Here is a 15,841-nt window from a genome sequence, read left to right as displayed (position 1 = left end):
GCAGGATTATAATAAACCCAACCCACGGAAAACTGTTACAGTACCCTTCATTCCGTGACATTCCATTCTTTCCCATCTTGCAAATCTGTTTTGGATGAGAATTACTTTATGACCAAAATTATTCTATTTACATTTTGTAGTCAATGTTGACACAATAATAAATGTTTCTGGCTCATATTGATGCCACATAGGCCATTTTCAAAACGAGAAGTTGCTTTTTAGGGGCAGTCACTCCTTAAATAACTGCGATGACAATGAGAAATGTGTCAGGTCTGTCTTGTCTTGAGTGTACAGTAAATGACTGTGCTCTGAATTGGAGTGGTTAAGTCATATTGATGAACACAAAGGTGCCCGTTAGCTTCATACGCATCTCAGTCTGTCGGTGGACCAGATCGGACTCGCTTCCTCAATTTATTTATTTATTTCACCTTTATTTAACCAGGTAGGCTAGTTGAGAACAAGTTCTCATTTGCAACTGCGACCTGGCCAAGATAAAGCGTAGCAATTCGACACATACAACAACACAGAGTTACACATGGAATAAACAAAACATACAGTCAATAATACAGTAGAACAAAAGAAAACAAAAAGTCTATATACAGTGAGTGCAAATGAGGTAAGTTAAGGCAATAAATAGGCCATGGTGGCAAGGTAATTACAATATAGCAATTAAATACTGGAATGGTAGATGTGCAGAAGATGAATGTGCAAGTAGAGATACTGGGGTGCAAAGGAGCAAGATAAATAAATAAATACAGTATGGGGATGAGGTAGGTAGATAGAAGGGCTGTTTACAGATGGGTGCAGTGATCTGTGAGCTGCTCTGACAGCTGGTGCTTAAAGCTAGTGAGGGAGATATGAGTCTCCAGCTTCAGAGATTTTTGCAGTTCGTTCCAGTCATTGGCAGCAGAGAACTGGAAGGAGAGGCGGCCAAAGGAGGAATTGGCTTTTGGGGTGACCAGTGAGATATACCTGCTGGAGCGCATTCTACGAGTGGGTGCTGCTATGGTGACCAGTGAGCTGAGATAAGGCGGGGCTTTACCTAGCAGAGACTTGTAGATAACTTGTAGCCAGTGGGTTTGGCGACGAGTATGAAGCGAGGGCCAACCAACGAGAGCGTACAGGTCGCAATGGTGGGTAGTATATGGGGCTTTGGTGACAAAACGGATGGCACTGTGATAGACTGTATCCAGTTTGTTGAGTAGAGTGTTGGAGGCTATTTTATTGATGACATCACCGAACTGGAGGATCGGTAGGATGGTCAGTTTTACGAGGGTGTGTTTGGCAGCATGAGTGATCTCAAGCAGAGATCAGACATGCCAGCCAGCACCATTGAGAGCAGTTTTGTTTTTATATGTCCTTTAGTTTGTGTGTAGGCTAGTCCTAGCCTACGAGTTACTATGTTTTCTTACAAGTATGAACTTGTAAGTGTAACCGATGTGAAATGGCTAGTTAGTTAGTGGTGGTGCGCGCTAATAGCGTTTCAATCGGGTGACGTCACTTGCTCTGAGACCTGAAGTGTTTGTTCCCCTTGCTCTGCAAGGGCCGTGGCTTTTGTGGCGTGATGGGTAACGATGCTTTGTGGGTGTCAGTTGTTGATGTGTGCAGAGGGTCCCCGGTTCAAGACCAGGTTGGGGCGAGGAGAGGGACGGAAGATATACTGTTACATTGATGCTGTTGACCCGGATCACTGGTTGCTGCGGAAAAGGAGGAGGTCAAAAGGGGGGTGAGTGTAACCCATGTGAAATGGCTAGTTAGTTAGCGGTGGTGCGCGCTAATAGCGTTTCAATCGGGTGACGTCACTCACTCTGAGACCTGAAGTAGTTGTGGCTGTGGCTTTTGTGTCACGATGCTTCGTGGGTGTCAGTTGTTGATGTGTGCAGAGGGTCCCTGGTTCAAGCCCAGGTTGGGGCGAGGAGAGGGACAGAAGCTATACTGTTACATAAGTCCAGAAAAGACGTTACCTCACAGAAAAAGAAGTTATTTTAATTTCATCCTCCCTGCCCGTGTAGCCTACTTTACAAACTGTCAGTCATCAAGTCCTTTAGGCAAACCACATGTGGTGTGTGTGGCGGTAAATCCACTTGATTTTGAGCATCACAGTCCCCTCTGGTACACATTATCACCTTCATGACTGTGTCGATCTCTACACCTATGGTGTCCTCAAAGTGAGTGCCATCTCGAGGCCTCGAGTTCATGTGCTTTGAGATCCACCAGGATCTGGCTGAGGGCATCGTCCAGATCACCCATTCTACAGCTGTCCATTCCCTCCAGAAGCTTCCAGATCTCCGCCAACGCTTGCCGAGACAGTCCTACTTTGGCGTCGTAGTAGAGATCATTCTGGAAATCACTGGGCAAGTGGTTGGAAAGGAATAGAAAATAAACAGTACAACAAAGTATAGGCACTTGGCATATACAGATAGCATAATACATCACAAGGTGGTAAAACTAGGGTTGGGCGATGTCAACCTTTATCCCATTGTGATTATATACTCAAAACTTTTCTAAACGATGGTATCGCCCCCTATTATAAATACCTCTGCTACAACCACTGTCAGGCTATAGCGCAAAATCACATGCTACATCTGGACGAATCAATGCGAAAAAAATAATGTTGTTGAAAGCCTGGGCAGAGGCTAAGTGAAGGCAAATCTTTTCTAATCTTTCTGGTGGAGTTTCAGCATGGCCAGGTCAGGTATATGTGTGCGTTTTTGTGGCGCGCACATGAAGAAATGACAGTCAACTGATTAGCAACAGGCTTTCTTACCGTACTGAGTTAGGTTATAAATCATGGGCTGGATAGAAGCAAGTCTACCGTCTTCAGAACCGGTTAATAATAGCTTTATTTGCCTCATCTTCCTTTCTTAACGGTCATATTGTTTGTTCCATCTCTCATAAAGCTGTGATTGAGAATAGCCTATACCTAGGCCAATAGACTGACCTTCATTCTTGTTCTTTTTGAATGCGGCACATTTTGGACAACTTCTTAGGCTATTAAAATATTTGGGAAATAGGCTACTGGGTCATAACTTTACATTTTCTTGACACTTTTACGATAGGCTTAGTAGGATAGGTTATTGGCCATTTGGTTTTCAACCTCTGCATGGGGGGGGACTTTTCCAGCCCGCACAAATTATTTATTTCTTAACCCCCTAGAGAGTCAATGTCCGAGTGGAAATCTAATTAGCATAATACAAAAATCCCCATCAAAAACCGTCTGTTTAACCTAGAGATTTTTTTTGTTGTTGCATGGGCTGCTGTCTCAATCCACCGTATCCGCTCATGTCGGCCTTCCGCATCTGCAGTGGAAGGTGGCAAAGCTAAAGCAGTATTTACAGTGGGGGGGAAAAAAGTATTTAGTCAGCCACCAATTGTGCAAGTTCTCCCACTTAAAAAGATGAGAGAGGCCTGTAATTTTCATCATAGGTACACGTCAACTATGACAGACAAAATGAGAAAAAAAATCCAGAAAATCACATTGTAGGATTTTTAATGAATTTATTTGCAAATTATGGTGGACAATAAGTATTTGGTCACCTACAAACAAGCAAGATTTCTGGCTCTCACAGACCTGTAACTTCTTCTTTAAGAGGCTCCTCTGTCCTCCACTCATTACCTGTATTAATGGCACCTGTTTGAACTTGTTATCAGTATAAAAGACACCTCTCCACAACCTCAAACAGTCACACTCCAAACTCCACTATGGCCAAGACCAAAGAGCTGTCAAAGGACACCAGAAACCAAATTGTAGACCTGCACCAGGCTGGGAAGACTGAATCTGCAATAGGTAAGCAGCTTGGTTTGAAGAAATCAACTGTGGGAGCAATTATTAGGAAATGGAAGACATACAAGACCACTGATAATCTCCCTTGATCTGGGGCTCCACGCAAGATCTCACCCCGTGGGGTCAAAATGATCACAAGAACGGTGAGCAAAAATCCCAGAAACACACGGGGGGACCTAGTGAATGACCTGCAGAGAGCTGGGACCAAAGTAACAAAGCCTACCATCAGTAACACACTACGCCGCCAGGGACTCAAATCCTGCAGTACCAGACGTGTCCCCCTGCTTAAGCCAGTACATGTCCAGGCCCGTCTGAAGTTTTCTAGAGAGCATTTGGATGATCCAGAAGAGGATTGGGAGAATGTCATATGGTCAGATGAAAACAAAATATAACTTTTTGGTAAAAACTCAACTCGTCGTGTTTGGAGGACAAAGAATACTGAGTTGCATCCAAAGAACACCATACCTACTGTGAAACATGGGGGTGGAAACATCATGCTTTGGGGCTGTTTTTCTGCAAAGGGACCAGGACGACTGATCCGTGTAAAAGAAAGAATGAATGGGGCCATGTATCGTGAGATTTTGAGTGAAAACCTCTTTCCATCAGCAAGGGCATTGAAGATGAAATGTGGCTGGGTCTTTCAGCATGACAATGATCCCAAACACACCGCCCGGGCAACGAAGGAGTGGCTTCGTAAGAAGAATTTCAAGGTCCTGGAGTGGCCTAGCCAGTCTCCAGATCTCAACCCCATAGAAAATCTTTTGAGGGAGTTGAAAGTGCCCAGCGACAGCCCCAAAACATCACTGCTCTAGAGGAGATCTGCATGGCGGAATGGGCCAAAATACCTGCAACAGAGTGTGAAAACCTTGTGAAGACTTACAGAAAACGTTTGACCTGTGTCATTGCCAACAAAGGGTATATAACAAAGTATTGAGATAGACTTTTGGTATTGACCAAATACTTATTTTCCACCATAATTTGCAAATTCATTAAAAATCATACAATGTGATTTTTCTGGATTTTGTTTCTCGCATTTTGTCTGTCATAGTTGAAGTGTACCTATGATGAAAATTACAGGCCTCTCTCAACTTTTTAAGTGGGAGAACTTGCAGAATTGGTGGCTGACTAAATACTTTTCCCCCCCACTGTATCAGACCAGGAGACATCCAGAAAATCAGTTTCCTAATGAAAAAGTATCTATTTCGAATGAGTCGGGCTACACACTAATATGACCCCTCTTACATCTCTCAGATATAGGACCGACACTTCTAAATATACTTCCTTTTGATGTATTTTTTTTACGTGTATGAATCTGTTATTAAATCCGTTGCTATGGGCTAATAGTAGTAAGTTTAAATTCAATGTTTAAGTGCTACTCTACGGCATGGTAATGTTCACGGTAGAGTTCAAATTTGATTATATTATTGTAGTCCCATCCTCCACCAGAGTGACATTTGTTGAGGGTCAAGTTTCTGTTTGTAAGGCTTGTGTCCTGATTCTTCACTCTTCCTCCCAAAGGGTGCACTAGTTCAGTGTTCCTCATTCTTGGCCCTGAAGAGCAGCAGTGTGTAAAATGTCATCCCTACCTGTGCTATAACGCCTATTCGACTACCATAAGACCATACTTGGGTAAATTGAGTGAATGGTTGGATGTGAAAACATGCGCTAAACCGGAGCATAGATATCGTGATTTTTTTTTTTTTTTTTAAGTATTTGAATTGGGACTAGTGCACTGATCATTCATTTTGTGGTCCTTTTTCATAGGCGGTTCTGGCTGATGACCTGTCCCCATAGCTTAGAGAAGCCGAGGAGGAACATCACTTTGTCCCTAACAATACTACCAATATTTCTAACTGTACCAATGAGAAAGAGGGCAGACTTATCCATTGTTGCTGAACTGTGTTCAGTCAAGTTTACAGTGACAATTTGTTACCAGCCACATGTTCAATAAGGTATTCTGCAAATAGAATTACAATACATAAATGTTCTTGCCCTTTAGTGAAGTTCTGCCAAGCTTATGTCGGAAACCATTTTCAAGGAGAACGAGTTGAAAACAATTGTAACCTGTTTCTTGAAAATGAGGACAATAACTGTTGCCTCTATCACATGTCCCAAGTGTACAGTAAGGGGTATATCCTTAATAAAATAATTTGTGATGGTTAATTGTGCATACGGATTGCTACGGCATAGACGTGACAAATCTATTAAGTGTTTAATTAGTTATCTGCCTTATGCCTCTGGTTTTCCAGTCGACACTAGCAATGAAAAAAAACTCTATATGCAATAATGTCCATGTCTTGCAGCTTTAACAGTATTGTCTTGCACCTTTAACAGTAGTCAAGAAACAGCTTTGTCAACTGTCTCACCAAGGGCTAACTCAAATAATGTTACGGCAAGGTTTTGTCCATCTACTCGGTCTCCAAAAATGTCACAAATACACAACTTTGAGTTATTGTTACTGGCAATATATACACACTCGATCCCTCCGAAGTCAACAACTACAGACCAGTATCCCTTCTTTCTTTTCTCTCAAACTCTTGAGCGTGCCGTCCTTGGCCAGCTCTCCTGCCATCTCTCTCAGAATGACCTTCTTGATCCAAATCAGTCAGGTTTCAAGACTGGTCATTCAACTGAGACTGCTCTTCTGTGTCACGGAGGCTCTCCGCACTGCTAAAGCTAACTCTCTCTCCTCTGCTCTCATCCTCCTAGACCTATCTGCTGCCTTTGATACGGTGAACCATCAGAACCTCCTCTCCACCCTCTCCGAGTTGGGCATCTCCGGTGCGGCCCACGCTTGGATTGCGTCCTAGCTGACAGGTCGCTCCTACCAGGTGGCGTGGCGAGAATCTGTCTCCGCACCACGTGCTCTCACCACTGGTGTCCCCCAGGGCTCTGTTCTAGGCCCTCTCCTATTCTCGCTATACACCAAGTCACTTGGCTCTGTCATATCCTCACATGGTCTCTCCTATCATTGCTATGCAGACGACACACAATTAGTCTTCTCCTTTCCCCCTTCTGATAACCAGGTGGCGAATCGCATCTCTGCATGTCTGGCAGACATATCAGTGTGGATGACGGATCACCAGCTCAAGCTGAACCTCGGCAAGACGGAGCTGCTCTTCCTCCCGGGGAAGGACTGCCCGTTCCATGATCTCGCCATCACGGTTGACAACTCCATTGTGTCCTCCTCCCAGAGTGCTAAGAACCTTGGCGTGACCCTGGACAACACCCTGTCGTTCTCTACTAACATCAAGGCGGTGACCCGATCCTGTAGGTTCATGCTCTACAACATTCGCAGAGTACGACCCTGCCTCACACAGGAAGCGGCGTAGGTCCTAATCCAGGCACTTGTCATCTCCCGTCTGGATTACTGCAACTCGCTGTTGGCTGGGCTCCCTGCCTGTGCCATTAAACCCCTACAACTCATCCAGAACGCCGCAGCCCGTCTGGTGTTCAACCTCCCCAAGTTCTCTCACGTCACCCCGCTCCTCCGCTCTCTCCACTGGCTTCCTGTTGAAGCTCGCATCCGCTACAAGACCATGGTGCTTGCCTACGGAGCTGTGAGGGGAACGGCACCTCCGTACCTTCAGGCTCTGATCAGGCCCTACACCCAAACAAGGGCACTGCGTTCATCCACCTCTGGCCTGCTCGCCTCCCTACCTCTGAGGAAGCACAGTTCCCGCTCAGCCAAGTCAAAACTGTTCGCTGCTCTGGCACCCCAATGGTGGAACAAGCTCCCTCACGACGCCAGGACAGCGGAGTCAATCACCACCTTCCGGAGACACCTGAAACCCCACCTCTTTAAGGAATACCTAGGATAGGATAAAGTAATCCTTCTAACCCCCCCCCTTAAAAGATTTAGATGCACTATTGTAAGTGGTTGTTCCACTGGATATCATAAGGTGAATCCACCAATTTGTAAGTCGCTCTGGATAAGAGCGTCTGCTAAATGACTTAAATGTAAATGTATATAGACAGATGTGTTCCTTTTTGAATGATGTTCAATCAATTGAATTCACCACAGGTGGACTCCCAAGTTGTAGAAACATCTCAAGGATGATCAATGGAAACAGGTTGCATCTGAGCTAAATTGAGTCTCATAGCATAGGGTCTGAATACTTATGTAAATAAGGATTTCTGTTTTTATTTTTAATAAATGTGCAAAAATGTCAACCTGTTCCCATTCATTATGGGGTATTGTGTGTAGATGGAGGAAATGTTTTTCTTCATCTATTTTAGATTAAGGCTGTAATGTAACAAAATGTGGAAAAAGTCAAGGGGTCTGAATACTTTCCAAATGCACTGTATGTACACTATATATACACAAAAGTATGTGGGCACCCCTTCAAATTAGTGGATTTGGCTATTTCAGCCACACCCAAGCTGACAGGTGTATAAAATCGAGCACACAGTCACCCAATCTCAATAGACAAACATTGTCAGTAGAATGGCCTTACTGAAGAGAGCAGTGACGTTCAATATGGCACCATCATAGGATGCCACCTTTCCAACAAGTCAGTTAGTCAAATTTCTGCCCTGCTAGAGCTGCCCTGGTCAACTATAAGTTCTGTTATTGTTAAGTGGAAACGTTTAGGAGCAACAACGGCTCAGCCGTGAAGTGGTAGGCCACACAAACACACAGAACGGGTCCGCCGAGTGCTGAAGTGTGTAAAAATCGCCTGCCCTCGGTTGCAACACTCACTACAGAGTTCCAAATTGCCTCTGGAAGCAGCGTCTGCACAATAACTGTTCGTCGGGAGCTTCATGAAATGGGTTTCCATGGCCGAGCAGCCGCACACAAGCCTAAGATCACCATGCGCAATGCCAACCGTCAGCTGAACTGGTGTAAAGCTCGCCGCCATTGGACTCTGGAGCAGTGGAAAGGCGTTCTCTGGAGTGATGAATCACGCTTCACCATCTGGCAGTCCAACGAGCTAATTTGGGTTTGGCGGATGCCAGGAGAACGCTACTTGCCCCAATGCATAGTGTAAAGTTTAGGGGAGGAGGAATAATGATCTGGGGCAATTTTTTCTCCATATTTCGGGCTAGGCCCCTTAGTTCCAGTGAAGGGAATCACCAGAAATATGTGGACACCTGCTCGTCAAACATTAATATAGCATTAATATAGAGTTGGTCCCCCCTTTGCTGTTATAACTGCCTCCACTCTTCTGGGAAGGCTTTCCACTAGATGTTGGAAAATTGCTGCAGGGACTTGCTTCCATTCAGCTACAAGAGTATTAGTGAGGTCAGTGTTCCAATTCATCCCTAAACGTGTTAGATGGAGTTAAGGTCAGGGCTCTACAAGAGCATTACTGAGGTCGGGCACTGATGTTGGACGATTAGGCCTGGCTCGCAGCCGGCGTTCCAATTCATCCCAAAGTTGTTTGATGGAGTTGAGGTCAGGGCTCTGTGCAGGCCAGTCAAATTCTTCCACACCGATCTTGACAAACCATTTCTGTATGGACCTCACTTTGTGCATGGGGGCATTGTCATGCTGAAACTGGAAAGGGCCGTCCCCAAACTGTTGCAACAAAGTTGGAAGCACAGAATAGTCTACAATGTCATTGTATGCTGTAGAGTTAAGAACTGCCACGTCCTGACCCCCAAACTACTACAACAGCTCCATCTGCTGGTCAGGACGTGACAGTACCCCCCCCCTCAAGGTGCAGACCCCGGAATGCACCTAACCACAAAAAAACCCACCAACAAACAAAATCCCCAACAAAACCCATAAACACTAACCCTTAAACAATAAGGGAGGGAAGGGAGGGTGGCTGCCGTCACCGACGGCACTGTGCTACACCCTCCCTCCCCAACCCACCTATCCTGGAGGTGGCTCAGGTGCAGGACGTGGACCTCGCTCCACCTTCGGTGTCGCCCACTTTGATGGCGCCAATAGCTGCGCCGGGCAGACGGGCCACTCGGGCTGGGCCGGAGGGCAGGAGGGCCGCTCTGGCAGTTCAGGGCAGTCTGGCCGCTCTGGCATTTCAGGGCAGTCTGGCCGCTCTGGCATTTCAGGGCAGTCTGGCCGCTCTGGCAGAACCGGGCAGTCTGGCGGGCAGCTCTGGCGACTTACGACTGGCCGGCAGCTCTGGCGACTTACGACTGGCCGGCAGCTCTGGCGACTTACGACTGGCCGGCAGCTCTGGCGACTTACGACTGGCCGGCAGCTCTGGCGACTTACGACTGGCGGGCAGCTCTGGCGACTTACGACTGGCGGGCAGCTCTGGCGACTTTGACTGGCGGGCAGCTCTGGCGACTGTTGACTGGCGGGCAGCTCTGTTGACTGGCGGGCAGCTCTGCTGACCGTTGACTGGCGGGCAGCTCTGGTGACTGTTGACTGGCGGGCAGCTCTGGTGACTGTTGACTGGCGAGGCTGGGCTGACACACTAGACTCCTGATGCGTGGGGCTGGTATTGGATGTGCCAGCCTGGAGACACGCACCTCCATGCTAGTGCGTCTAGCGGGAAACACCGGACCGAAAGGGCGCGCTGGCGGTCTTGATTGCAGGGTTGGCATCACCCCTTCCGGCTCGATGCTCACCTTGCCCTGGCACCTGCGGGGCGCTGGTACTGGGCGAACTGGGCTGTGCATCCGTATAGGCGAGATGGTACGTACCTCAGCGTAACATGGCGCCCTCCACCTCATATGCACCTCCCTGTAGTCACAGGTAGCTGGCTTACGGCTCTTCCCTGGCCTGGCCAAGCTACCCGTGTGCCCCCCCAACATTTTTTATTGGGGGTGCCTCTCCGGCTTCCTCGCCAGCCGTGTTCCAGCATAACATTCATGTTGGTTCCTCTGTCCAGCTGCCTCCACTCTCCTGAGTGCCTCCACCTGTTCCCATGGGAGGCGATCCCTTCCGACCAGGATCTCTTCCCAGGTGTAGGCTCCCTTGCCGTCCAGGACGTCCTCCCATGTCCATTCCTCCCTTTTTCTCTCCTGTGGCTTCCTCCTCTTCTGCTGCTTGGTCCTTTGGTGGGTGGTTCTGTAACGGCTGTCTTCATAAATGGACCAAGGCACAGCAGGTATGTGAATACTCATATTTAATTAAAAATAAGGAGTAAAGCATCCACTTAACAACACAAAAAAGGTGACAACAGTGACAGTTCTGCAGGCTATAAACGCAGTGCAAAAACAACCACCCACAAACCCCAGTGACAAACATACTCCTACATATATGACTCCCAATCAGGAACAACAATCCCCAGCTGTTCCTGATCAGGAGTCACAAGACACACAGAACATTCAAACACACACACACACACACAAGACTGCCACGTCCTGACCCCCAAACTACTACAACAGCTCCATCTGCTGGTCAGGACGTGACATATCTACATGTACATACTACCTCAAATCAGCCCAACTAACTGGTGTCTGTATGTAGCCTCGCTACTTTTATAGCCTCGCTACTGTTCTTTTTCACTCTCTTTTTACTGTTGTTTTTATTTCTTTACTTACCAATTGTTCACCTAATACCTTTTTTGCACTATTGGTTAGAGCCTGTAAGTAAGAATTTCACTGTAAGGTCTACACCTGTTGTATTCGGCGCACGTGACAAATAAAACTTTGATTTGAATAAGTTCCTCAAGTTCTTTTTGTATCTCTGTAGTATAATTTTTATTGCTATCTACCTGTACTATTAGTTCATGCATTTCCCTTGTTAGTCTTGTCACTTTAGCCAGAAACTGCTTTTTTATTATTGATGAATATTGAATTGAATGACCCCTGAAGGTACATTTAAAAGGTATCCCAAACAATAAGGGGATTTGCTGAACTTATATTATACTGGAAAAATTCAGTTATAAAATAATTTTGTCTTAGTTAAAAATAAGTTGTCCTCAAGTAAACTTTGATTAAATTTCCAATATCCCCGTCCACGTGGAAAATCTATAAGCGTTATGTGAAATTATGATCATTAGATGATGATCCGATCGCATTCTGTCTCCTATTAAAACTGTAACCTTTGATGCAAGAGAGAAAGAGACAAGAAAGTAGTCAAGACGACTAGCTTGATTAAGTCTCCTCCATGTATATCTCACTAGGTCGGGGTTTTTTGGTCTCCAAATATTCACTATTTCTAATGTGTCCATAATATTTGTGATTTCCTTAAGGGCACGGTGATGATAGTTTGTAGAGTGATTACCTTTACGGTCCAGAGGTACTTAACGCTGTGTTATAGTCTCCTACCATAATTATTAGATCCTTTGTTGCCTGTAAGTTCAATAAATTGGTATAAATGTTTTCAAAGAAGTGTGGATCATCCTGATTTGGACCATATAGATTAATGAGCCAAATCTCTTTTTCGTCCACTTTCATATTCAAAAGGATCCACCTTCCTTGCGAATCATTCCTTACTATTTGCACATTCAGATCGAAATGTTTGTTAATTAATATCATCACACCCTTTGAGTTCCTTTGTCCATGACAGAAAATTATTTCACCACCCCATTCCTTTTTTCCACGCAACTTCATCGAAGGATGTAGAGTGAGTTCTGTAAACAGTGTGTGTGTATATATATATATATATATATATATATATCCATATATATATCCATATTACAATAACTGGCTATACTTATTTCACCCCTTACCATAACTAGATACTATTCTCAGTCTAAATTTACCATAATTAGTGCTTGTAAAGTTACTGCAAGATATTATGTGTGTAGCAAATCTGAGTAGGTTGATGTGTATGATATTGGATGTGATATAGTGAGTGTGTACGATATCTGTATAAGAGTAAGACTAAAATGTGTTATGTCCAAATTAGAGGTCGACCGTTTAATCGGAATGGCCGATTTCAAGTTTTCAAAACAATATCGGTAATCAGCATTTTTGGACACCGATTATGGCCGATTACATTGCACTCCACGAGGAGACTCCGTGGCAGGCTGACTACCTGTTATGTGAGTGCATCTAGGAGTCAAGGTAAGGTGCAAGCTAGCATTAAACTTACCTTATAAAAAAACAATCAAGCAATCTTAACATAATCACTAGTTAACTACACATGGTTGATGATATTACTAGTTTATCTAGCAAGTCCTGCGTTACATATAATCGATGCGGTGCCCATTAATTTATCATTGAATCACAGCCTACTTCGCCAAACGGGTGATTAAACAAACCATTCGCGAAAGAAGCACTGTCGTTGCACCAGTGTGTACCTAACCATAAAAATCAATGCCTTTCTTAAAAGCAATACACATGTAAAACATTTTTTAAACCTGCATATTTAGTTAATATTGCCTGCTAACATTCATTTCTTTTAACTAGGGAAATTGTGTCACTTCTCTTGTGTTCTGTGCAAGCAGAGTCAGGGTATATGCAGCAGTTTGGGCCGCCTGGCTCGTTGCGAACTGTGTGAAGACCATTTCTTCCTAACAAAGACCGTAATTACTTTCCCAGAACTGTACATAATTATGATGTAACATTGAAGGTTGTGCAATGTAACAGCAATATTTAGACTTAGGGATGCCATTCGTTAGATAAAATACGTAACGGTTCGGTATTTCACTGAAAGAACAAAAACGTTTTGTTTTCCAAATGATAGTTTCTGGATTTGACCATATTAATGACCTAAGGCTCATATTTCTGTGTGTTATTATATTATAATTAAGACAATGATTTGATAGAGCAGACAGACTGAGTGGTGGTAGGCAGCAGCAGGGTCCTAAGCATTCATTCAAACAGCACTTTCCTGCATTTGCCAGCAGCTCTTCGCTGTGCTTCAAGCATTGTGCTGTTTATGACTTCAAGCCTATCAACTCCCGAGATTAGGCTGGCAATACTAAAGTACCAATTAGAACATCCAATAGTCAAAGGTATATGAAATACAAATGGTATAGAGAGAAATAGTCCTATAATAACTACAACCTAAAACATCTTACCTGGGAATATTGAAGAATCACGTTAAAAGGAAACACCAGCTTTCATATGTTCTCATGTTCTGAGCAAGGAACTTAAACGTTAGCTTTTTTTACATGGCACATATTGCACTTTTACTTTCTTCTCCAACACTTTGTTTTTGCATTATTTAAACCAAATTGAACATGTTTCATCATTTATTTGAGAACAAATGTATTTTATTGATGTATTATATTAAGTTAAAATAAGTGTTCATTCAGTATTGTTGTAATTGTCATTATTACAAATATATATATAGCTCAAAAAAATAAAGGGAACACTTAAACAACACAATGTAACTCCAAGTCAATCACACTTCTGTGAAATCAAACTGTCCACTTAGGAAGCAACACTGATTGACAATACATTTCACATGCTGTTGTGGAAATGGAATAGACAACAGGTGGAAATTATAGGCAATTAGCAAGACACCCCCAATAAAGGAGTGGTTCTGCAGGTGGGGACCACAGACCACTTCTCAGTTCCTATGCTTCCTGGTTGATGTTTTGGTCACTTTTGAATGCTGGCGGTGCTTTCACTCTAGTGGTAGCATGAGACGGATTCTACAACCCACACAAGTGGCTCAGGTAGTGCAGCTCATCCAGGATGGCACATCAATGCGAGCTGTGGCAAGAATGTTTGCTGTGTCTGTCAGCGAAGTGTCCAGAGCTACCAGGAGACAGGCCAGTACATCAGGAGACGTGGAGGAGGCCGTAGGAGGGCAACAACCCAGCAGCAGGACTGCTACCTCCGCCTTTGTGCAAGGAGGAGCAGGAGAAGCACTGCCAGAGCCATGCAAAATGACCTCCAGCAGGCCACAAATGTGCATGTGTCTGCTCAAACGGTCAGAAACAGACTCCATGAGGGTGGTATGAGGGCCCGACGTCCACAGGTGGGGGTGGAGCTGACAGCCCAACACCGTGCAGGACGTTTGGCATTTGCCAGAAAACACCAAGATTGGCAAATTCGCCACTGGCGCCCTGTGCTCTTCACAGATGAAAGCAGGTTCACACTGAGCACGTGACAGACGTGACAGAGTCTGGAGACGCCGTGGAGAACGTTCTGCTGCCTGCAACATCCTCCAGCATGACCGGTTTGGCGGTGGGTCAGTCATGGTGTGGGGTGGCATTTCTTTGGGGCGCCGCACAGCCCTCCATGTGCTCGCCAGAGGTAGCCTGACTGCCATTAGGTACCGAGATGAGATCCTCAGACACCTTGTGAGACCATATGCTGGTGCGGTTGGCCCTGGGGTCCTCCTAATGCAAGACAATGCTAGACCTCATGTGGCTGGAGTGTGTCAGCAGTTCCTGCAAGAGTAAGGCATTGATGCTATGGACTGGCCCGCCCGTTCCCCAGACCTGAATCCAATTGAGCACATCTGGGACATCATGTCTCGCTTCATCCACCAACGCCACGTTGCACCACAGACTGTCCAGGAGTTGGCGGATGCTTTAGTCCAGGTCTGGGAGGAGATCCCTCAGGAGACCATCCGCCACCTCATCAGGAGCATGCCCAGGCATTGTAGGGAGGTCATACAGGCACGTGGAGGCCACACACACACTACTGAGCCTCATTTTGACTTGTTTTAAGGACATTACATCAAAGTTGGATCAGCCTGTAGTGTGGTTTTCCACTTTAATTTTGAGTGTGACTCCAAATCCAGACCTCCATGGGTTGATAAATTGGATTTCCATTGATTATTTTTGTGTGATTTTGTTGTCAGCACATTCAACTATGTAAAGGAAAAAGTATTTAATAAGATTATTTCTTTCATTCAGGATGTGTTGTTTAAGTGTTCCCTTTATTTTTTTGAGCAGTATGTATGTAGAAAAATCGACACTTTTTGGTCCTCCAATAAATCGGTATTGGCGTTGAAAAAATCATAATCGGTCGACCTCTAGTCGAAATAAATTATAACTGCCAATTTGCATGGTTGAGTGTCTATGTGTGTAACATGTAGTGCGTACAGCCTTGATATTCATGATGATAATTGTAATCCATATCGTATCACCATCATAGTTACATCATAATTACCTTTAACATAATTGAAAAACACATCCCTGCATTTCCATAGCAATTGACGTTTCACATGATCATGAAAGAGACTCTAGAGACGGCTTGTTGTAAACATATATACGCTTGTAGACAAAT

At 44.8% G+C, this 15,841-nt stretch overlaps 1 long non-coding RNA gene across 5 annotated transcripts in view; it reads right to left on the bottom strand.

Moving 5' to 3' along the window:
* LOC106574286 (uncharacterized) overlaps window positions 1–15,841 on the bottom strand; it is a 35,148-nt gene that overhangs the window by 16,828 nt on the left and 2,479 nt on the right. The window lies entirely within an intron of this gene.

This window comes from Salmo salar, chromosome ssa16, assembly GCF_905237065.1.
Source record: "Salmo salar chromosome ssa16, Ssal_v3.1, whole genome shotgun sequence".
In the NCBI taxonomy this organism is placed as follows: domain Eukaryota; kingdom Metazoa; phylum Chordata; class Actinopteri; order Salmoniformes; family Salmonidae; genus Salmo; species Salmo salar.
Note: the sequence above shows the minus strand (reverse complement) of the source record. Positions and strands in the feature narration are given on the sequence as shown.